This window comes from Macaca mulatta, chromosome 7 (assembly GCF_049350105.2).
Source record: "Macaca mulatta isolate MMU2019108-1 chromosome 7, T2T-MMU8v2.0, whole genome shotgun sequence".
Lineage (NCBI taxonomy): Eukaryota > Metazoa > Chordata > Mammalia > Primates > Cercopithecidae > Macaca > Macaca mulatta.
Window position 1 is genome coordinate 108,267,225 of NC_133412.1, and position 23,510 is coordinate 108,290,734.

A 23,510-nucleotide genomic window follows, 5' to 3' on the forward strand; every position below is an offset into this window, starting at 1 on the left:
AAAAAATTTTTTTTAATTAGCTGGGCTTGGTGGTGTGTACCTGTAGTCCTAGCTACTTTGGAAGGCTTAGTTTGTAGGATCACTCAAGCCCAGGAGTTCACGGTGACAATGAGTTATAATTGTGCCACTGAATTCCAGCCTGGGTGACAGAGTGAGACTCTGCCTCTAAACAACAACAAAACTTATCTTTCCACTATGCTGTAGACTATTAAGTATCAATAACATTATATCTAAAAACAAACAAACAAAAAAATCCAAAAACCGTGTATAGATACCTTAATTTAAAAATACTTTATTGCTAAAAAATATGCTGATGGTCATCTGAGCCTTCAGCAAGTTGTAATCTTTTTGCTGATGGGGAGTCTTGCTTGCCTTGATGTTGATAGCTGCTGACTGATCAAAGTGGTGGTGTTTATTGAAGGCTGGGATAGCTATGATAATTTCTTTATTTTTTTGAGACAGAGTCTCACTCTGTCACCCAGGCTGGAGTGCACTGGCAAGATCATGGCTTACTGTAGCCTCCACTTCTCAGGCTCACATGATCCTCCCACTTCAGCCTCCTGAGTAGCTGCAACTTCAGGCTCACATCACTATGTCTAGCTGATTTTTTCTAATTTTTTGTCAAGATGGGGTTTTGCCACGTTGCCCAGGCTGGTTTCGAACTCCTGGGCTCAAATGGTCCACCCGCCTCAGCCTCCCAAAGTGCTGGGATTACAGGCATGAACCACTGTGTGGCAATTTCTTAAAATAAGACAGTAATGAAGTTTGCCACATAAATTGACTCTTCTCATCACAGAAAATTTTTCTGCAGCATGCAGTGCTTTTTGAAAGCATTTTACCACATTAGAACTGTTTTCAGAATTGGAGTCAGTCCTCTCAAATCCTGCTGCTGCTTTGTCAACTAAGTTTACGTAATATTCTAAATTCTTTGTTATCATTTTAACAATATTTACAATGTGTCCACTAGGAGTGAGTTTTATCTCAAGAAACCACTTTCTTTGCTCATCCATAAGAAGATATTCCTAATCCAAGTTTTATTTTGTGATTGAAGCAATTCAGTCACATCTTCAGGCTCCACTTCTAATTCTAGTTCTCTTGCTATTTCCACCATATCTGCAGTTCCTTCTTTCACTGAAATTTTGAACCCCTCAAAGTCATCCATCAGGGTTGGTGTCAACTTCTTCCAAACATGTTACTGTTGATATTTTGACCTCTTTCCATGAATCACAAATGTTCTTAGTGGCATGTAGAATGGTGAATCCTTTCCAGAAAGTTTTCCATTGACTTTGCCCATATCCTTCAGAGCAATCACTGTCGATGACAGCTATAGCCTTACAAAACATATTTTTCAAATAATAAGGCCAGAAAGTCGAATTTATTCTTTGATCCGTGGGCTTTAGAATGGATGTTGTGTTGGTAGACATGAAAACAACTTTCATCTCCTTATACATCTCCATAAGAGCTCTTGGGTGACTATGTGCATTGTCACTGAGCAATATTGTTTTGAAGAGTCTTTTTTTAGGAGCAGTAGGTCTCCACAGTGGGCTTGAAATATTCAGTAAACCATGCTGTAAACAGATGTGCTATTAGCCAGGCTTTGTTCCATTGATAGAGCTTAGGCAGAGGAGATTTAGCATAATTGTTAAGGACCCTAAGATTTTTAGAATGGTAAATGGGCATTGACTTCAATTTAAAGTCACCAACTGTATTAGCCCATAACAAGAGAGTCAGCCTGTCCCTTGAAGTTTTGAAGTCAGGCATTGACTACTTCTCTCTAGCTATGAAAGTTCTAGATGGCATCTTCTTCCAGTAGAAGGCTGTTTTGTCTCCACGGAAAATCTGTTGTTTAGTGTAGCCACCTTCATCAGTGATCTTAGATCTTCTGGATAACTTGCTGCAGCTTCTACATCAGTACTTGATGCTTCACCTGGCACTTGTTTTGTTTTTTGCGTTGGTTACACCCGTCTTTGCCCGTAACCTCCCAGCAGCCTATATGTTGCACTTTTTAATTTTTTTTTTTTTAAATACAGTGTCTCATTCTGTCATCCAGGCTGAAGTGTGGTGCTACGATCATAGTCCATTGGGGCCTCGAACTCCTGTGCTCAAGCAATCCTCCCATCTAAGCCTCCTGAGTAACTAGACTACAAGCATACCACCATACCTGGATCATTTTTAAATTTTTTGTAGAGATAGGATCTTGCTATGCTGTGCAAGCTCGTCTCAAACTCCTGACCTCGAGTGATCCTCTTGCTTCAGCCTCCCAAAGTACTGTGATTACAGATTGAGCCACCATGCCTGGCACCTTGCATTTTTATGTTATAGAGATTGCTTATTTTCTTAAACCTTTTGAGCCAAATTCTGCTAGCCTCCAACTTTTCTTCTGCAACTTCCTCACCTCTCTTAGCCTTTGTGGAATTGAAGCATTCAGGCCTTGCTCTGAATTAGGCTTTGGCTTAAGAGAATGTTGTGGCTGGTTTGATCTTTTATCCAGACCACTAAAACTTTCTTCATATCAGCAATAAGGCTATTTTGCTTTCTTATTTATTTGTTCACTGAAGTAGCACTTCTAATTTCTTTCGAGAACTTTGCATTTGCAAAGTTTGGTACCTAGCTTTTGGCCTATCTTAGCTTTTTTTTTTTTCCATTTTTTTTTTGAGGCAGGGAGACAGAGTCTCGCTCTGTCACCCAGGCTGGAGTGCAGTGGCACGATCTCGGTTCACTGCATCCTCCGCCTCCCGGGTTCAGTTGAGCAATCCTCATGCCTCAGCCTCCTGAGTAGCTGGGAATTACAGGCGTGTGTCACCACACCCAGCTAATTTTTAGTGGAGATGGGGTGTCGCCATGTTTCCCAGGCTGGTCTAGAACTCCTGGCCTCAAGTGATCCGCCTGCCTCGGCCTCCCAAAATGTTGGGATTACAGGCGTGAGCCACCATGCCCAGCCCAGTCTTAGCTTTCGACATGCCTTCCTCACTAAGCTCAATGATTTCTAGCTTTTGATTTAAAGTATAAGACCTGAGACTCTTCCTTTCACGTGAACACCTAGAGGCCATTGTAGAATTATTAATTGGCATAATTTCAATATTGTTGTGTCTCAGGTAATAGGGAGGCCTGAACAGAGGGAGAAAGTTGGGGAAATGGCTGTTGGTGGAGCAATCAGAAGTCATACAACATTTATTGATTAAGTATGCTGTCTTACAGCAGCACAGTTTCTGGTGCCCTAAAACAGTTACCATTCAGGTGTGTTGGTGCAAGAATTCTGGCCAAAAATGTGAAACTTCTAGAAAAATCAATGAATTCAGAATTTTAGGAAGGTTAAAAACTTAAAAGGCCAAGCAGGTCACTCCTAGCAGTGGCCTTCCCAATGTCAAATGCTTTCCTTATTTCTTCATTCTTTTTCTTTATGTAACACTTGACTGAAATTCTACCAGCTGGGATCCAGTCTTTTTTATGAGATTTAGCTTGCAGCAGTGTACTTTCCTGCTAAAGCATAGCTGAGTTTGGCTTTACAAGGAAATGAGAATTCGGTGTGGGTATGGGTGTTTGGCTACTGCTGTTTTAGAGTTGGGTTGGTGATTTTTCATAGAGAACGTTTTGAGGGGCTGATCTGAGGGGGGTGCTCAAGTGGAACGTTGTATCTGGAGTGTGCTAGAGACAGAGGGATAAAGTCACCTTTACGAGGTTTAAACAAGGTGGGAGTGTGCAAAGGAGATATTTGACTTTTCTTGCGCCAAGGGCAAGAGAGTCTTGTCTTTCTTACAGCCTGTGATCTTTTCTCTCTCAGATTCAGGTTGGCATTATTACTGTTATACTATAACCCGTTGCATCATTTGTCATGGAAACCAAGCCATTTTTAAATAAATTTTTATTTATGGGAAAAGTTTTGTGAGTTCTATATAATCATCTTCTAAGTGAATTTTTAGAAACAATATTTAGAAGTGAGGTACTCCCCAAAGTGATACACTTTTTTTTTTTTTTTTTTTTTTTGAGATGGAGACTCGCTCTGTTGCTCAGGCTGGAGTGCAGTGGCCCGATCTCAGCTCACTGCAAGCTTCACCTCCCGGGTTCACGCCATTCTCCTGCCTCAGCCTCCCGAGTAGCTGGGACTACAGGCGCCCGCCACCTCGCCCGGCTAGTTTTTTGTATTTTTTAGTAGAGACGGGATTTCACCGGGTTAGCCAGGATGGTTTCGATCTCCTGACCTCGTGATCCACCCGTCTCGGCCTCCCAAAGTGCTGGGATTACAGGCTTGAGCCACCACGCCCGGCTGTGATACACTTTTAGTGTTACTTTTCTTAAAAAATTTCTTTAAAAATTCTGCCTAGTTTTTCTATAGCTGTTGCCTAAATGTATCGATTTTATTGCTTTTTCATTTGGTCTTCTTAGAGAATAGAATAATGTAAATAAGATACTAGATTAGAAACAATAATACTGGTGCTGAAGACTGACAGCTTACTTCTGAAGGAAGAAAAATCTATCAGTGTGAAAAAGCAGCAGCCGAAATGTTGAGAATAAGGCCTCTGATCTCCACCGAACCAAACTCCCAATCTTTATACACATGTTCCTCCTATAGTCTTCCCTATCTCAGTAAATACAACTTTTTCCTTCTAGCTATTCAGGTCAAAAAGGTCAGAATCATCCTTGATTCCGCGCTTTCCTTCATATCCCCTAGCACTCCCTATTTTCTATCTCTGCTTTATTTTTCTCCATAGCACTTATCTGATATGCTACACACACACACACACACACACACACACACACACACACACAGCTTTTACTATATATCTTTTCTTTGTATAGAGTGAAAGCACCACAAGGGTAGGGATTTTGTCTGTTTAGAATACTGCTGTATCTTCATAACTTAGAATAGTGCTTTACATAAAGATGCTCAATTTGTTGAATAAATAAATAATAGTTACCATACTGAATTCTTAGTGTCAGGCTAAGATCTTTGTGCTAGGATCTTTGTATCAGTTATTTCTAATTTTTGTGACAATACTACAAGGAAGGCAGCCTCCCCTTTTTTGCTAAACCTCAGAGAGGTTAAGTGACTTGCCAAGCAAGGTTTGTAAGTAACAGAATTAAGATTGGAATGCACATCTGTCTGATTCCCAAATATGAGTTCTATTCATTAAGCTTCCCTGTATTCATAATGAAAGGGTCACTGAAAAATTTAATAAGATATTGTTCAGTGTTCTTCATTTGATGAAGGAACTGTATACTATATTTCTTTTCTTTTTTTTTTTTGAGACGGAGTCTGGCTCTGTTGCCCAGGCTGGAGTGCAATGGCCGGATCTCAGCTCACTGCAAGCTCCGCCTCTGGGGTTTACGCCATTCTTCTGCCTCAGCCTCCCAAGTAGCTGGGACTACAGGCGCCCACCACATCGCCTGGCTAGTTTTTTGTATTTTTTTTTTGAGTAGAGACGGGGTTTCAACATGTTAGCCAGGATGGTCTCGATCTCCTGACCTTGTGATCTGCCCATCTCGGCCTCCCAAAGTGCTGGGATTACAGGCTTGAGCCACCGCGCCCGGCCTGTATACTATATTTCTGACAACAGTTTCCATCTTGGATTATCTTGATTTTAAAAGATTAAAATGAAATAAAATTGGGTGTTTAAAGAAGCATGCCTCAGTTATCTGGAATATTTAGGTATATGTAGAGTGCATTATTCCCCCAAACTGCAAAGTAGAAGGGAGTATTATTTGTATTCTTAGAGAAGGTTAAGAGGTCCTCACTCAAATACTAATTCTGTTTGTTAACTAATTTTAACTTGCTTTTTAAAAAGCAAATATTTATATAAGGGTTATTAGAAGCTAGTCACTGTTAAGAGTACTTTATAAATATTAACTAACTTAACATATATCTTTATAATAACCTTGGGAAAGTTACTTCAGCACTTTGTTCTTTTTCCTGGTCTTTAAACAGAGACAGTTGGTCCAGATGATCTCCAAAGCCCACTCCAGTTCTGCAGTGTTAAGGCTTTCTAACTAACACATAGTTAGTTATGTGTTAAGAAAGTTAGATAAGGTCAGCTTTTCCTAGTGGGAGCAGAGATGAGAGTGGAGCCCCAAAGACAGTGCAGAGTAGAACCGAAAGTTGTGATTTAGGTGAATTAAAAGTGCAGAGTCTGTATGTAGCACAGTGTCAGTTTGGGAGGGAAGGAAGTCAGCATCAAATCATTGCTGAGGTTTTGATGATGTGAAGCTCCTTTCCTTAATATCTAAAGGGAGAAATTCCAAGTTGTTATGTCTTGAGCAGAGCACATGACACCTCCTTATTAATCAACACTACTTTTTAGCTATAGGTTGAAATATGGCTTGTGGTTCTTCAAGATTTTAAGAAATAGGAAATAGGAGAGTTAAGGATTTGGTACATGAAAATATCAAACCTGAATCTGATCAAGCATCTAGAGCTCACTACTAATTTACTGGAAAAACAGGGGGCAGAGGAATATGTTAAATTACGCCTCAAGGGTACAATTACCAAATACCATCTGTGGGAAACTACAGGGCAACCCAGTTTCTTCCAATAAATCAATTGGAAAAAAAAAAAAAAGAGAGATGGAGCAATGACCTATAGATAAAAGCAATTGGAGATAAAGCAACCATTTGCGGTGTATGGATCATATTGGACCCTTAGTTCCTGATTTGAACAATCAGGGGAATCTGAACACCAGTTATTGGAGGTATTAAGAAATTTTTGTTGATTTTTATTTAGGGTTAATAATGTTAGTGAGTTAAAACTCTTTTTTTTTTTTTTTTTTTTTGAGGCAGGGTCTTAATCTGTCACCCAGGCTGGAGTGCAGTGGCACAGTCACGGCTCACCACAGCCTCAACCTCCCAGGCTCAGGTGATCCTCCCACCTCAGCCTCCTGAGTAGCAAGGACTACAGGTGCATGCCACCACACCCGGCTAAGTTTTGTACTTTTTGTAGAGAGGGGGTTTCACCATTTTCCCAGGCTGGTCTCGAACTTCTGGGCTCAAGTGATTGCCCTTTTTTTGGCCTCCCAAAGTGCTGGAATTACAGGCGTGAGTCACTGTACCTGGCCCAAACTCTTTAGATTCAGAGCTAAACACTGAAATATTTATGGATGAAATGATGTGATGTCTAAGATATGCTTCAAAAATAACTGGGAAATAGGGGATGGAATAGATGGAGTTATATATGAAACAAAATTGGTCATGAGATGATAAAGCTAGTTTATGGGTTCATGGGGATTTATTATACTATTCTGTCTGCCTTTATATATGTTTAAGATTTTCATCTTGAAAATCTTTTTTTAAAAGCTGACAAACGGCCAGCTGTGGTGGCTCACGACTGTAATCCCAGCACTTTGGGAGGCTGAGGTGGGAGGATCGCTTGAGCCCAGGAGTTTGAGACAAGCCTAGGCAACATAGTGAGACCCCATGTCTATTTAAAAAAAAAAAAAAAAAAAAGCTGACAAATACACATATACTTTCATAATAGAAGTTATGAAAAGGGAGATTATAAAACATTGCTTTCTCAGTGATTTTCATGCAGAAGCAGCATCTTCCTATAGTAAAGGTTTCCTCAAGTAAACATATTATATGTTTATTATAATATATATAGTATATATTCATTAGAAAGGATATAACCGGTTCAGAAATACCACTATAGAGAGTGAAAGTCCCCTTCTTAAAGCACATGATACTTTTTAAATGCTGAAAATTGTCATGACATTTGCACATATGTTTCTTTTTCCATTTTTTAAATGCACATGATAAAATTTCTTAATAGACTAGAACAACTAATTTAGATTCAGGGTCAGTTCTATAAAGGTTTCCTACTGTACTGCATTGTTTTTGCTTTGCAAAGAGGTTATTAACATTTTTTTTCTGGGTTAGGGGAGGAGTTTTTAAAAATCCTGTACAGGTTTTTAAAAACTCCTGTACAGGTTAATCCATTGTGTGGTAAAAGCTATAGCTAAAGAGGCAATGTGGAATGCTCCAGTGTGCACAACCCCTGCTTTTATCACAGGTGGCAACTGCAGATTAATTCTGGTGTGGTTAGGCTTTACACAAAGGGAAACTTGAACCTGAGAGCCTATGTCCCCAACAGTGCTAATTGGGAGATGTGGAGTGAGGGGATTTCCACTCTTTACAAGATCTCCAGTGCATTTCCTCTTTGTTTTTGCATTTTCCTTTGCTATGAAGCAGCTGCACAGAAGTAAAATGTGATTTCCTGCATTTAGGAGTTCTAGCTTTTCTTTCAGAGACTTATAATTGGAAGGGTGGAATGCATATGGATTAAGCTACCTACAGGGCTAATTTAAACGTAGGTGTTTTATTTTTGTTTTTGTTTTTGTAATGAGTTCACTGCATTTGTGCCAGGAGTATTTTTGTTCAGATGTTTTGAATTAGCAGATAACTCAGGTTGTTTCAAAAGCAGGCTTCTCTCTAGGCTGATCACTGCTTTAACAGTGTGATTCTTTGCAAGCTGACTGAAAAACCACCAATGGCAAAAGTGCATTCTCTCATATTAATAAAAATACTGTAGTTCCTTTGCAGATTCATACAGTATAAATGCTTATCTTGATTATATAACCTGCAGAATTTTCCAAAATGAGAAAAATAGGCAGAGGATGTTTTTCAAGAAAATATGGTAAGGCCATATCAAGGTACAATGTTCCCAGATACAATGTCAGTGGGAATTGAAAAGAACTTATTCACAGAGTAGATGCTCAGGAGTCATTAGACTTAGGTGAAAGTTCTTATCATAAATTAATACTTCTTTTTGTAGTCATTGTCAATATTTCTTGTCCTATTAATGGTAGTTGATTTTTTTTCTTTTTTCTTTTCTTTTTTTTTTTTTTGAGACAGAATCTTGCTCTGTCACCCAGGCTGGAGTGCAGTGGCGCGATCTCGGCTCACTGCAAGCTCCGCCTCCTGGTTTCACGCCATTCTCCTGCCTCAGCCTCCCGAGTAGCTGGGATTACAGGCACCCGCTACCACGCCCAACTAATTTTTTATATTTTTAGTAGAAATGTTAGCCATGTTAGCCAGGATGGCCTCGATCTCCTGACCTCGTGATCCTCCCGCCTCAGCCTCCCAAAGTGCTGGGATTACAGGCATGAGCCACCGTGCCCGGACGTTCATTTTTTTCAAAATATACTTAGGAGCCTATCCTAAACATGGGCCAGACCTTTGGATATTTTTGGATGTGGTTTCTTCCCAAGTCATTCACCATTGTGTTGATGGTACAAGGCTTCTCCACTTGCAATCAGAGAAATGTCAAATGACTATTAGTAAACAAGAACTGATTATTAAGTACCAGATTAGCAGAGCTGGATGATCAGATCCAAACCACAGCATTCATTATTACTGTAAACTATGTGATCAGTGAAGCTAAACTAGTATTTAAAACCCAGGCACCCACCACTACACTCAGCTAATTTTTGTATTTTCAGTAGAGACAGGTTTTCAGAATGTTGGCCAGGCTGGTCTCGAACTCCTGACCTCAAGTGATCCACCCGCCTTGGCCTCCCAAAGTGCTGGGATTACAGGTGTGAGCCACAGTGCCTGGCCTGTTAGTTTCTATTAATAAGTACACAACACCCTAAACAATTCAAGGCATCTTAATCTCCATTAAGAACAACAACAAAATAATTTTTGTCATGCTGTTAAATCTATCACTATGGATAAAACTGGTGCAAATTGGTCAAATGGATCCAACAAACACTGATGTCCAAGTTGGGATATTGGTAACTATTAATAATGCATAACTCTTGGTCAGTAGTTTAAAAGATCTTCTCTTTATTCTTTTTCTTTTTGAAGGTTCTCAAAGAGCTTTGTTGTTTCAAAATATGTTGTTGAGCTTCCCAGTTTGCTTTCTCATCCTCAAACTGACAATGTTTTTTCTCTAATTCTTTGTGTTATGCTTCTTTTTCATTTGCTCATGGCGCTGCCATTGGAACTCAACTTCAGAGTCCTTCAGTTTTTGAGCTTTTTTTTTTTTGACCTTCATTTCAAACACCTGCTCCATCTCCAGCTCCGTCCTTCATTTTAGCTACATACTCCTTTCTTCTTCCATTTGTGCCAGAAGTCTCTTAGCCCTTATTTGTTATCAACTACATTATAAGTCACAACTGCCAGTTTTCTGCTTTCATAGTGGGCATTTAATAACATCTTTCAAATCATGCATATGTGTTATTAACGTATTTCTTAAAATTGTAAAAACAATGTTCGCCATTTTTAACTTTAGCAACACCCCAAGGATACTGCCTTCCCCTAACCCTTTTGCCATTAAGTTCAATGATACAGTATTACTACCTACCTAAGCAAGAGGTAAATGGTCCTTCATCTTTTTAACAAGCTTATTGTCTTCTTCATCTGTTTCTGGAAACTTATATGTTTTAAGTTCTTAGATTTCTTTCATTATCTGTTTTAAAGTTATTATCTGGTTTAATTCCATGTCCTGAAGGAGCAATGAAGTATAAACAAACCTGCACCCTGTTATCAGGCACCTGACATCTGTTCACTCATGATTCTGCATTTAGGTAGTCCACAGATTTAGTATCAATGTAGTCGATAACGAGCTGCCAGCAATTACTATTATCTACTGCATCTCCAAATCCTGGGGTATCAACTATTGTAAGCAGCAACTTAACACTACCTTCTTTGATTAAAACTTTGGATTGTTCCTCCTGTACAATCTTTTTAGTAATAATTCTATGAGAAAGACTTGGATATTCTGGAGAATGCAAATCTATGAGGAATCATGAGTAGATTAATGTTGTCTTTCCCGGATTTCCCACTACCATAAGTGTGAATTCAAACCTTCTCTTCACTGATTCTCTGGATACTTGATTTCGGAGATTGGCAAATCCCACACATTTCCATCATTCCAGTCGTCCAGATTCCAACAGAAGAAATCCACAGAGGAACCATGGTGCTGCTGTTGATGCTCCTCTCCTAAGCAGCAGTGGATCTTGCACTCCAGGTCATTCTTTTCAAAACGCTGATGTAATGCTGTTACTCCCCTGCCTCAAAACCTTCAGCAGTTACCCATTCCTGCCCTGAAAGTAATTCTTCCAGTTTGGCCGCAGCCTACTTTTCAGGCCATATTGCTTACCATTCTCCTCTAGAGACTCTGCTTCAGCCAGTGCCAGCTAATTAGTGGCTCTAGACTGCTTTGTGTTTTCTTCCTTTTCTTTTTCCCCTTATCTAAAATATACTCCTACCTCCAAATCCTGTTTTTCCTTCATGGCTATCTCAGTCCCTTTTCTGTCACACAACCTTTTTTGACCTCTGTAGTCTGCATTTATCTTTTCTTCCTTGGAACTTGTAGCATTTATTAACCCTGGCACACATCTGGCTATTGGTCCTATACTATGTGTTCTTGTTTTAGTGTTTAGTTTTTCACGTTAGTGTCTATTGTTATTTCAACCAGATTAGAAACTCTGAGGGACGGGATACCCGTTTGCGTATTTTCCACAATGCATGGCATCCAGTAGGTGTGTGTAATAAATATGGTTATTTATACATTAAATAATCCAGTGCTTACATTTATTATGTCATAGCCACCATTTCAGTTAATCTTTACAGTAACTTTGAGGGAATGAGTATTTTCTCTCCGTGACAAATGAGGAAACTGAGGCTCAGAAAAGTTCGGTAACTTGCTGAAACCACACAGGTTAAGTGATGAAGTCAGGATTCAAACCCACATCTTTGGACTCAGTAACACATGCTGTTTAACCATACTGGTAATTCTGCCACCTTATGAGACTGATGTATGTGTTTTGAGGATGGGGAATTACCTACCACTTAACTTATTATTATTTACTTAATAATGGCAGAAGAAAAAGTGTGCAAACCTGGATTTGTAGTGATTCCTAGCAGGAATAATGAAACAGATTCAAACTGTGCCGAAGTTCACAGGAAAATAGAATTTCCCTTAATCTCGTTGATTACTGGTGGAATGACTCATCTTCCAGTTGTACATTGCTCTTGAGTTACTCAGATATTTGTATAAGTTAGAGAGTGGAAGGAAAACCACCAATGAGATGTACAAGACACGTCATTTGAGCTGATGAATGTTCCCGGGATATCCCCAAGATTTCTACCTGAGTATTCTTGCCTGTCCTATTTACTGTTTGACTCTTTCACCTTTTGGTTTTCTTTCAGAGTAAAATCGCTTCCCATTTCCTTTCTGCTTTTCACTTGGATAACTTTCACAGTCTACTCTCTTACTACTGCAGTGCACAAAGATTTACTGTCTACATATTTAACATTAGTCAGATTTACTGTTGAATTTATGCACTAGAAGTTTCAGGAATTTAAATTTTTCCTTTTTCATTCTCTTTTCTGCTTCTGATTTTTTTTCACTAAAAGAGAACAAAAATAACCCAAACTATTTTCTTTTTATAAAAAATTAGCAATAGAATTGAGTATAGATGGTAGTAAATTCTGCTTCATTTCTGTGGAAACATTGAAAACTTGATGGCTTCTGCAAATGACTGATAAATTGTTTCTGCTTTATAAAGAAAGGAAATAGCTCATTCAATTCAATGAAGTCATTAGTAAATGGAATTAGAAATAAAGATTCTGTATTTTTTTGTTGTCATTAATTTGGTCTTTCTGTCCGCATCTCAGTTTTCTCACAGGTTTGTTTTGAGGATAGATCAGAAGACATATGCACACTGTAAAGCATAAAGTAATCCTTAAGGATGCACTACAGGCAGTCCTCAGCCGAGAAACTTGATTTATGAACCACGCATACATGCGTACTACAAAGGGATGGATCTTACCTCAGTCTAGTGTCCTTTGAAGGTGACAAGCTAAATGGTCTTTTTGGCCCCCGAATCAGAATACCTAGGAACAACTGAAATGTAGACATATTTTTCTTATACATGTGGGAGCAGTTAGGTTATGGGTCCTTTCAGGGATTCATCTACTCTGCTGCCATGTGAAGACAGGAACCCATTTCTCAGACAGGAATAGGAAGCAGGAAAAGTTACTTTCCTGGTATCCAATGTTGAAACCCAAAAAGTTTATAAATGTTGACAAACTATTGGTAAAACTTGTGGTATTATTATTTACCTAAAGCACATACAGGGGCTTTTATAGTATAGACTTTTTACAGTCAAATCATTTAATTTTATTGAGTCCTTACAATAGCCCTTTGAAGTATGTATTAATAGCCCCACTTTATTCCTGAGGAACGTAAGGCCCAGAAAAGTGAAGCGACTTGATCAGTGAAGGGGCTTAAATTTTCTACACGTTTCCTTTCAAAGACGAAGGGAAGTTAGGCACTGTGTTGGCACTTTAGAGCAGGTTCTGGGTTAGTTGTGAAGCAGAGGGGATTTCCAGGGTGTGTAAGCACGAACAAACTCCTTGAATGAAAGCAGAATTTTTTTTTTAAGTAGTTAACAGCGTTTTGGGGTTTGCAGGACTCAGGCTGTGTTACTGCCTTTTTTTCTTTTTTTCTTTTTTTGGCCTGATTTGTTTCTTTCTAATTTAGGAGCAAGATTTTATAATTAAAAATATATTGCCTATTGCCCTTTCTTTTAGCTGTTCTCCATAAATCTGTCAGAATATGATATGAAAAGGAAGGAGAGTGGGATTAAAAATAATATAGCTGATTCTGTCTAGACATTTAATTTCTAAACTATCTTTACCTGAGTTAGATCTTTCTGCAGAGCTCAGACAAGATTTAAGAAATAACTTTAAACTTGTAAGTAAATTCTGTTCTATCTGGAATTTATAGGAGAATGTATTAATACTTGGAAATAATACCTAACTGCTAGGGAGCATGCATCTTTAGCTCATGATTCTAGATGATTGAGAATTTTTTAGGGAAAGTTTTTTAGTCCTTCATGTAGTTGATAGTGGGCTATCATTTTATATTTCAAGATTAAAAAATAGATTATCTTCTTTCTCCTTCCTCTCCTCTTCCTCTTCTCTTTTTTTCTTCTTTCTGGCTGTATGGAATGACAATTTAATTATTCATTGAGTCTTCTATTAATGAGTATTTAAGTGGTTTCAAATCTTCCACTATTACAAAAGTGCCACAGTGAATCACCTTACACATTTGTAATTTCTCATATTCTGATATAGATGTAAGATAGATTCCCACAAATTGAATTGCTAGCACAATGGAGACATATTAATTTTGATTGGCCTTCATGGAAATTTTATCAGTATATGCTCAGCAAATTATATATTAATATTTGCTAGTTAATAATCAGCAAAATATGAGAATTCTTTCTCCACACCTTTAAGATTCAGTGTGCTATCAAACATTTTGATCTTTGCCTATATGAAGTAAAAAATAAAATTGCAGTATAGGATTAATTTACAGTTTTCTTGGAGTGTGGTGGAGCATATTTTCACAGGTTTAAGAGTCACTTATATTTATTTTCTGCGAACTGTTTACTCCTGTCTTGCCCATTTTTTGAGTTTTGACTGTTTTCTTATCAATTTTGGAGCTCTTTATTTGAAAAATCTGTGGTTTAAATTACAATTTTTGAAGCTTTACTTATGTTTTTTTCTCTATGTACATTTTAAAATATTCAGATTTATCAGACTTTCCTTTTATGGCTCCTGGGTTTCATATTTAGAAAGATTTTTTCTGTTGCAAGGTTATTGAAAAGCCAACAAACACAAAAACTTGCTTTTGCTCCCTACACTTTTGTTGTTTTTCTCTAAATTTTTCATCCATTTGGAATTTTTTTCTGATGTGAGGTATAGTTCCAACTTAATTTCTTCCCCAGCTAATTAGCCAATTGTGTCAACATCATTTGTTTAGCAACCCATATTTTACCCAACTAGTGATAAAGTGGGATGTTACTGTTAGCATGTACCAAATTCTTCATATGAATATTTAGGTCTCTTTTTGGACCTTCTTTTCTGATTCACTAATCTGCATACTTCTTAACAGTATGACACTATTTTGATTATTGTAGTTTCATGATATATGTAATATCTATTAGAGCTAATTTTTATAACTTGGGTTCTGGCACTTTCTTTAATAAACTTACCAGAGGTAAATATTATAGGCCTATGATAAAATGTATTAGCAATGTTCCCTGGGGCAAAATCACGTTTTATATATGTGACAGAGTCCTATTACCAGTAGCTTTTAAGCATTTTTGAACACAACACAGATACAATATACATTATATGTAATAACACATTTATAAATAAAAAAAATTTATACATTAAAAAAATTATGGACTCTTGCTGTATTTGTTGCACTCTATTTTTAGTTCTGTTTATTTCTCTCCGAAATGCTGGTTGCAACTGTATTAAATTGATCTCATGACCTAGTAAGGTGTTGTGACCTGCAGTTAAAAAACCACCTTATTATTTGATGTTTTAAATCATAGCCATTCTAACTGGTGTGAGATGGCATCTCATTGTGGTTTTAATTTGCATTTCTCTGATGATTAGTGATATGGAGCATTTTTTCATGTTTATTAACCACTTGTATGCCTTCTTTTGAGAAGTGTCTGTTCATGTCTTTTGCCTGTTTTTTAATGGGGTTGTTTTTTGCTTGTTGAATTAAGTTCCTTATAGATTCTGGATATTAGCCCTTTGTTGGATGCAGTTTGTAAATATTTTCTCCTATTCCGTAAGTTGTCTGTTTAAAGTAAATAGTTTATTTTGCTATACAGAGTCTCTTTAATTAATTAATTAGGTCCCACTTGTCAATTTTTGTTTTTGTTACAGTTGCTCTTGGGGACTTAACCAAAAATTCTTTGCCAAGGCTGAAGTCAAGAAGGGTATTTCCTAGGTTTTCTTCTAGGATTTTTATAGTTTGAGGGTTTACATTTAAATCTTTAATCCATCTTGTGTTAATTTTGATATGTGGTGAAAGTTAAGGGTCCAGTTTCATTCTGCTACATATAACTAGCCAGTTATCCCAGCACCATTTATTGAATAGGAATTCCTTTCCCCATTGCTTGTTTTTGTTGGCCTTGTCAAAAATCAGGTGTATGCGAATGTACAGCTTTGTTTCTGAGTTTTCTGTTCTGTTCCATTGGTCTGTATGTCTGTTTTTGTACCAGTATGAGGCTGCAGAGAAAGGGGAATGCTTATACACTGTTGACGGGATGTAAATTAGTTCAGCCACTGTGGAAAGCAGCTTGGAGATTTCTCAAATAACTTAAAACAGAGCAACCATTTAACTCAGCAATCCCACTGCTGCGTGCATACCCAAAGGGAAATGAATCATTATACCAAAAAGACACATCCACTCACATGTGCATTGCTGTGCTACTCACAATAGCAAAGACATGGAATCAACCTAGTGCCAATCAGTGGTGGACTGGCTACAGAAAATGTGGTACTATACACCATGGAATACTAGGCAACCGTAAAAAAGAACAAAGTCATGTCCTTTGCAGCAACATGGATGGAGCTGGAGGCTATAATCCTAAGCAAATTAATTCAGGAAGAGAAAAGCAGATACTGCAAGTTCTTATAAATGGGAACTAAACATTGAGCATACATGGACATAAACATGGGAACAATAGACAATGCAGACTGCTAGAGGGGGCGGGGTGTGGGTTGAAAAGCTACCTACTGGGTACTATGTTCACTGCCTGGGTACAGTATACCCACGTAACAAACCTCCACATGGATCCCTTGTATCTGAAATAAAAGTTGAAATACTAAAATAGATAAAAACAAGGAAAAAATAAAAATATTTCATCACTGACTTCAAGAATGAAGCCGCAGACCCTCGCAGTGTTACAGTTCTTAAAGATAGTGTGTCCAGAATTTGTTCCTTCAGACATTTAGATGTGTCTGGAGTTTCTTCCTTCTGGTGGGTTCGTGGTCTCGCTGTCACGAGTGAAGCTGCAGACCTTCCTGGTGAGTGGTGCAGCTCATAAAGGCAGTGTGGACCCAAAGTGAGCAGCAGCAAGATTTATTGCAAAGAGCGAAAGAATAAAGCTTCCACAGTGTGGAAGGGTACCCAAGGAGGTTGCCGCTGGCTGGCTGGCTGGCTGGCTGGGGCACCCTGCTTTTATTCCCTTATCTGGCCCCACCCATATCCTGCTGATTGGTCCACTTTACAGAGAGCTGATTGGTCCGTTTTGACAGAGTACTGATTAGTGTATTTACAAACCCTGAGCTAGACCCAGAGTGCTGATTGGTGCATTTACAATCCTTGTGCTAGACACAGAGTCACAGAGTGCTGATTGGTGCACATACAATCCTCCAGCTAGATCTAAAAGTTCTCCAAGTCCCCATCTGGTTCAGGAGCCCAGCTGGCTTCACCCAGTGGATCCTGCACTAGGGCTGCAAGCCAGCTGCCTGCCAGTCCCAAGCCAGACCTGCACTCCTCAGCCCTTGGGCTGTCCGTGGGACCGGGATGGCACCAGTTGCCAAGGAGCAGGAGGCGGCACCTGTAGGGGAGGCTCAGGCCGTGAGGGAGCCCACCGCATGGGGAGAAGCTCAGACATGGCGGGCTGCAGGTCCCAAGCCCTGCCCCAGGGGGAGGCAGCTAGGGCCGGGTGAGAATTTGAGTGCGGCTCTGGCGGGCCGGCACTGCTGGGGGACCCGGCAACCTCTGCAGCTGCTGGCCCGGGTACTAAGCCCCTCACTGCCCTGGGCCGGCGGTGCTTGCTGGCCGTTCCGTGTGCCCGGCGGCCGAGCCTACGCCCATGCCCCCCGGAACTCACAAGGGCCCGGGAGCGCAGCCCCGGTTCCCACCCGCCCCTCTCCCTCCACACCTCCCCAGAAGTAGAGGGAGGAGGCTCTGGCCTCAGCCAGCTCAGAGAGGGGCTCCCAGGGTGCCGTGGGCTCCTCAAGTGCCGCCAGAGTGGAAGCCAAGGCTGGTGGCCAAGGAGGCGCGGAGAGTGAGGGCTGCTAGCACATTGTCACCTCTCAATTAGACATATCCAGGTGAAATACCATTAGTCCTTATTAGTCTCTTTTGGGGAGGGAGTAGGGGAGTGGGAGTGATGTAGGTCCTTAAATAAAATAGGGAGACCACATCAAAGAAAGTAGGATTTCTAAGCCAAAAAACTCATGAAGGACATTTGCAAAGTTTCTTTCCCATTGTTTGCAGGACCTTGCAGGGAAGGGCAGCAGTCTTGATTGGCATGCCTTGCTTAAGAATACAGGGCACACTACTAAAATATACTGTATAGGAAGAAGGAAATACTATTATAGTGCATGTGCCAAGAGGTTTAGGCCCCATGTGTCAACTACTCCATGATCCTTAAACATAGTTTTTTTTTTTTTTTTTTTTTTTTTTTTTGAGACGGGGTCTCGCTCTGTCACCCAGGCTGGAGTGCAGTAGCCGGATCTCAGCTCACTGCAAGCTCCGCCTCCCGGGTTCACGCCATTCTCCTGCCTCAGCCTCCTGAGTAGCTGGGACTACAGGCGCCCACCACCTCGCCCGGGTAGTTTTTTGTATTTTTTAGTAGAGAGGGGGTTTCACCGGGTTCGCCAGGATGGTCTCGATCTCCTGACCTTGTGATCCGCCCGTCTCGGCCTCCCAAAGTGCTGGGATTACAGGCTTGAGCCACTGCACCCGGCCAAACATAGTTGTTTTGATGTCTTCTGGCTTTTGGGATTTCTAGCTTGAATTTCTTAGTTTTGAGATGGGGTCTTACTATGTTGCCCAGGCTGAACTGGAACCCCCGGACTCCAGCAATCTTCCTGCCTCAGCCTCCTGAGTAGCTGGGGTCCAGCTTGATTTTTGTTGCTCTGAGGGATAGTACGAGAGAATGAACTTCTGGATTTTGAACCCCAAGTTCACCATTTACTAGTTAGGTGATCTGCTTAACTTCCCTATGCTCTATTCTCCTAATCTGTTAAGTGGGAAAAATGATAATATCTACCTCAAACCCTCATACCATTGTTTCAGCATTAAGAAAGTTAGTATATGTAAAGCGCTTAGAATTTTTGTTTCTTAATAGCATTGTGATCTACATGGCACATGGAAAGCACTATGTAAGTTTATGGTATTATTTGACTTGGAAGTGTGTAGGATTTTTTTTCTTTAACCTCACAATTAAAAATTTTGTGGGGATGTGATTAGGTGATTTTTTTCATTGTTTCCCTGAATTTCATGTCATGTGTCCTTTAAAATGTGAGGTTTTTTTTGGAGACAGAGTCTTGCTCTGTCGCCCAGTCTGGAGTGCAGTGGCACAATCTTGGCTCACTGCAACCTCTACCTCCTGGGTTCAAGCAGTTCTCCTGCCTCAGCCTCCTGGGTAGTTGGGATGACAGGCGCTGGCCACTACGCCCAGCTAATTTTTGTATTTTTTGTAGAGACAAGGTTTCACCATGTTGGCCAGTCTGGTCTTGAACTTCTGGCCTCAAGTGATCCACCCGCCTCAGCCTCCCAAAGTGCTGGGATTATAGGTATGAGCCACTGTACCCGGCCAAAATGTAGGTATTTTTTAATCTTGAAATTTCATTTTTAAAAAAAATTCTTTTTGTTTTGATTTATTCCTTGAGAACACCCTTTTGAGGCTTAAAAGTTAGATCTCTGTTCTCTGTCCCTCATACCTATAATGTTCTTTCTCTTAACATTCTTTTTCTTCTTCTGCACTGAAGTAGAATTTCTCAAAATTTGTGCTGCATTTCATGAAATCCATGTTCTAGTATATTAGTTCTAATCTTTACTGCTTTCAAAGCATATTTAAATTCTGTTGTTGCATTTTTTTCATTTCTATTTTAATTTTGGATCTCTTTGCATCTGTTGCTATTCTTTCCTTAAAGCTTATTGCTCTTTCTTCATAGATACAACCAAATTTGTCCTCTTCTTTGAGGGATCCAGGCAGAGGTCTTCTAAATTCTGAATTGTATTTGAGTTTCAGAACATGCTTTTATCTGAATCTTTTTTTTTTTTTTTTTTTTTTTTTTTGAGACGGAGTCTCACTGTCGCCAGGCTGGAGTGCAGTGGCGCAATCTCAGCTCACTGCAACCTCTGCCTTTGGGGTTCAAGCGATTCTTCTGCCTCAGCCTCCCGAGTAGCTGAGACTACAGGTGTGTGCCACCATGCCCAGATAATTTTTTGGGTATTTTTAGTAGAGACAGGGTTTCACCATGTTGAACAGGATAGTCTTGATCTCTTGACCTTGTGATCTGCCCACCTTGGCCTCCCGAAGTGCTGGGATTACAGGCGTGAGCCACTGCGCCCGGCCTATCTGAATCTTTAAGGCAAAACTCCTAACAAATGTTGCCGTATCTTTCATTGGCCTGTGAAGGATTTTTTCATCCTATTGAATTATCCTTGAGAAAAGAGATCCATTAATGCTCAGCATATGCCATTAGGTAGATGGGCAGAGTGTACTTACCCCTTCATTGTCCTTTTGGATGCTGGCAGTTTCCACCTTTTGGATCTAGACTCATCAGGATATTAGTCCAGTTTATCTGGTAAGCTGCATGAAGATGGGGCATTTTTCCACTCTGGCTTATCGAGTCAGATGCGGTTTATAATTCTCCTCTGAACAGCATATGACAGATTATTCCTTGGTGTCATGTACTTGTCTTATCTCACTTTCAGTCCCATTACCTGCTTATACCACTCGTCTTTAGATGATAAAGTGTCCAAAGATGCTGTGTTCTAACTCTCCTGCCTTAAAGGTTAATTACTTAATTAGGATAGAAGAAAACAGCTAATGGACCACCTGGATTGAATGGTAAAGGAAACTTGGTTGAGAGATGTTTGACATGTGGTAAGGAAACCATCACCGTTTTTTCTGTTTAATGCAGCCTTTGTTTCTGAAATTGAGTTAAAGTATTTTTCCTGCTTTACTTTGAGTTACCTCTACTCTTTTTTGTCTCAAAAGCTGGAGAAATGTGCTAAGATAGTTTGTCTCAATAAATTACCATTGATTACCATTGGTCATTTAGTTAGGAGAACTCTCCCAAACTTCTCTTTAGTTTACAGTACTGTTGTTGCCAGTTTAAAATTTCTCTAACCTCCATGTTAGTTGTTAGGTTGCAATGATACTTTTTAGCCATGTGGCTTCATTTTCATTAAGGCAGTCATGTTAATGTTCTTATTTAGGATTGGCCTCCATGGTTTAAAGAATGCACAGGAAGTAATTAGATACAGAGATGCATTTTTTATTGTTGTTCCCATGTTAAGAGCACTGCTTCCAACCAAAATAGCTGGTATTCCCCTGTTTTTCCACATCTACTATGACTAAAGCCAGTTTCTTTAAAAAGACCTTTCTCACTTAATGTCCTACTCTAGCAACTAAGAAGAAATAAGTGGAAAACAATAATGCATACTCAAAACTTTACATAAAAAGCAGTGAATGTTAACTATATCCATGTACTGCAGACACAGATAATATTTTCTAAGGATTAGAAGAAAGGGAGTGTTAAAGCAACTGGCTTTAACACCACATTCTTCCCCCATTCCTTCATTAGTTAATAGACACTTGAATTGTTCTCAGTTTTTGGCAATTAGGAATAAAGCCACTGTTAACATTCAATATAAGTCTTTGTGTGGATGTGTATTTTCATATTTCTCCTGTGAATACTCATAAATGGGACTGCTCAGTTATATGATAAATATATGCTTAACTTTGTAAGAAACTGCTGAATTATTTTCCAAAGTAGTTGTACCCTCCTGCATTCCCACCAGCAATGTTTGGAAAGTCCATTTGCTCCACATACTTGTCATGGGTCAGTCTTTTTAATTTCGGCCATGCTAGTGGGTCTATAATGATATCTTGCTATGGTTTTAAATTTGCATTTTCCTAAAGACTAATGATGTTGAGTATTTTATAATAGTTATTGGACCAAAGGTTATTGTTATCATCTTTGTAACATTGATATGATAAGATTATCTAATCGAGAGTTGATACTCAGGTTTTGTCACTTGTACCAATAATGTCCTTAACAAGCTTTTCCTTCCTCTAGATCCAAACTATGACCACACATTGGATTTAGTTGTCATGTTTCTTTGGTCTCTTTTAATCTCAGTTTTCTTTGTCTTTCTTGGACCTCAACTTAAAAAATAATAATAATAAAGCATAGGCCTATTATTTTGTAACATGTCTCTCAATTTGGGTTTATCTGATATTTCCTTATGATAAGATTTGGGTTGGCATTTTTGGCAAGAATGTTACAAAAATTATGTTGTAACCTTTTCACGGGCATTGTATCAAGGGCCCCACCTGTGAATATTAATGATGACTTTATATGTTACCCAAGAAATTTATGCCTATTCTGATGTTGCTAAGAATTTTCCTGTTTTCTTCTAGAATTTTCATAGTTTTGGCTTTTAGGTTTATGATCTATTTAGATATATTTTGTGTGTGTGAAGTGAAATAGGGATTGAGGTTCATTCTTTTTTTTTTTCAACATTTTGCCTTATTAGCTTTTCCTATTTCTTTGATTTCTGCTTATTATTATTCTACTTTCTTTGAAATTTAATTTGCTCTTCTTTTTCCACCTTTTTAAGTTGAAAACTTAGGTCAATTTTTATGACCTTTCTTCTTTTTATATAAGTATTTAAAGCTTTATATTTCTTGCTAAGTACTAGTACACTGCATCCCCTGAATTTTGGTATGTAATTTTTATTATCACTTAGTTCAAAATATTTCCTAATTCCCTTTGTAATTTTTTTTGATCCTTGGGTTATTGAGAAGTGTATTTAGGAATATTTGCGGCTTTTATAGATATTTTACTGCTATTGGTTTTTTGTTTAAGTGTGTGTGTGTGTGTATCAGCAAATATACTCTTTAAGATCTCAGGATTTTGAAATGTATTGAAACTTATTTTATGGTTAGTCTATTCTAATACTGCTATAAAGAACTGTCTGGACCTGGGTAAATTTACAAAGAAAAGAGGTTTAATTGACTCAAGGTTCTGCATGGCTAGGGAGGCTTAGGAAACTTACAATGATGGCAGAAGGGGAAGCAGGCATGTCTTACACGGCAGCAGGCAAGAGAGCATGTGAGAGCACAGGAAAAACTACCATTTATAAAACCTTCAGATCTCGTGAGAATTCACTCACTATCACGAGAACATCATGGAAGAAACCACCCCCATAATCTAATCACTTTTTACCAGGTCTCTCCTTCAACACCTGGGGATTACAATTCAAGATGAGATTTGGGTGGGGACACAAAGCCAAACCGTATCAATGGCCTAGCTTGTGGTCTGTCTTGGTAGATGTTCCATGTGCACTTGAAAAGGAATATGTAGTCTGCTATTGTTGGGCATAGTGTCCTACAGAGACAGATTTGTCTTCTAAGTCCTTACTGATTTTTACCTACTTGTTCAATCAATTATGCAGATAAGGTATTGAAATCTCCATCTGTAATTGTAGATTTACCTATTCCTCCTTTGTTCTGTCAGCTTTTCCTTTATCCACATCTTGAAGCTCTATTCTTATGACTTTGATGTACTGATCCTGTCATCATTATGAAATGTCCCTTCTTTTTGTAGTACTCCTTTTCTTCCAAGTCTATTTTGTCTAACGTTAGTGTCACCGTTCCAAGTTTCTTAAACTTACTGATGCATGATACATATTTTTCCCTACTTTTCACTTCCCACTTATTCTGTATTAA

The 23,510-nt window shown here is 39.0% G+C and overlaps 1 protein-coding gene and 1 pseudogene across 17 annotated transcripts in view; one reads left to right on the forward strand and one right to left on the reverse strand.

Annotated features, from left to right (window-relative positions):
• PRORP (protein only RNase P catalytic subunit) overlaps positions 1–23,510 on the forward strand; it is a 253,529-nt gene that overhangs the window by 24,999 nt on the left and 205,020 nt on the right. The window lies entirely within an intron of this gene.
• LOC106999398 (septin-7 pseudogene) lies at positions 9,620–10,919 on the reverse strand (annotated as a pseudogene).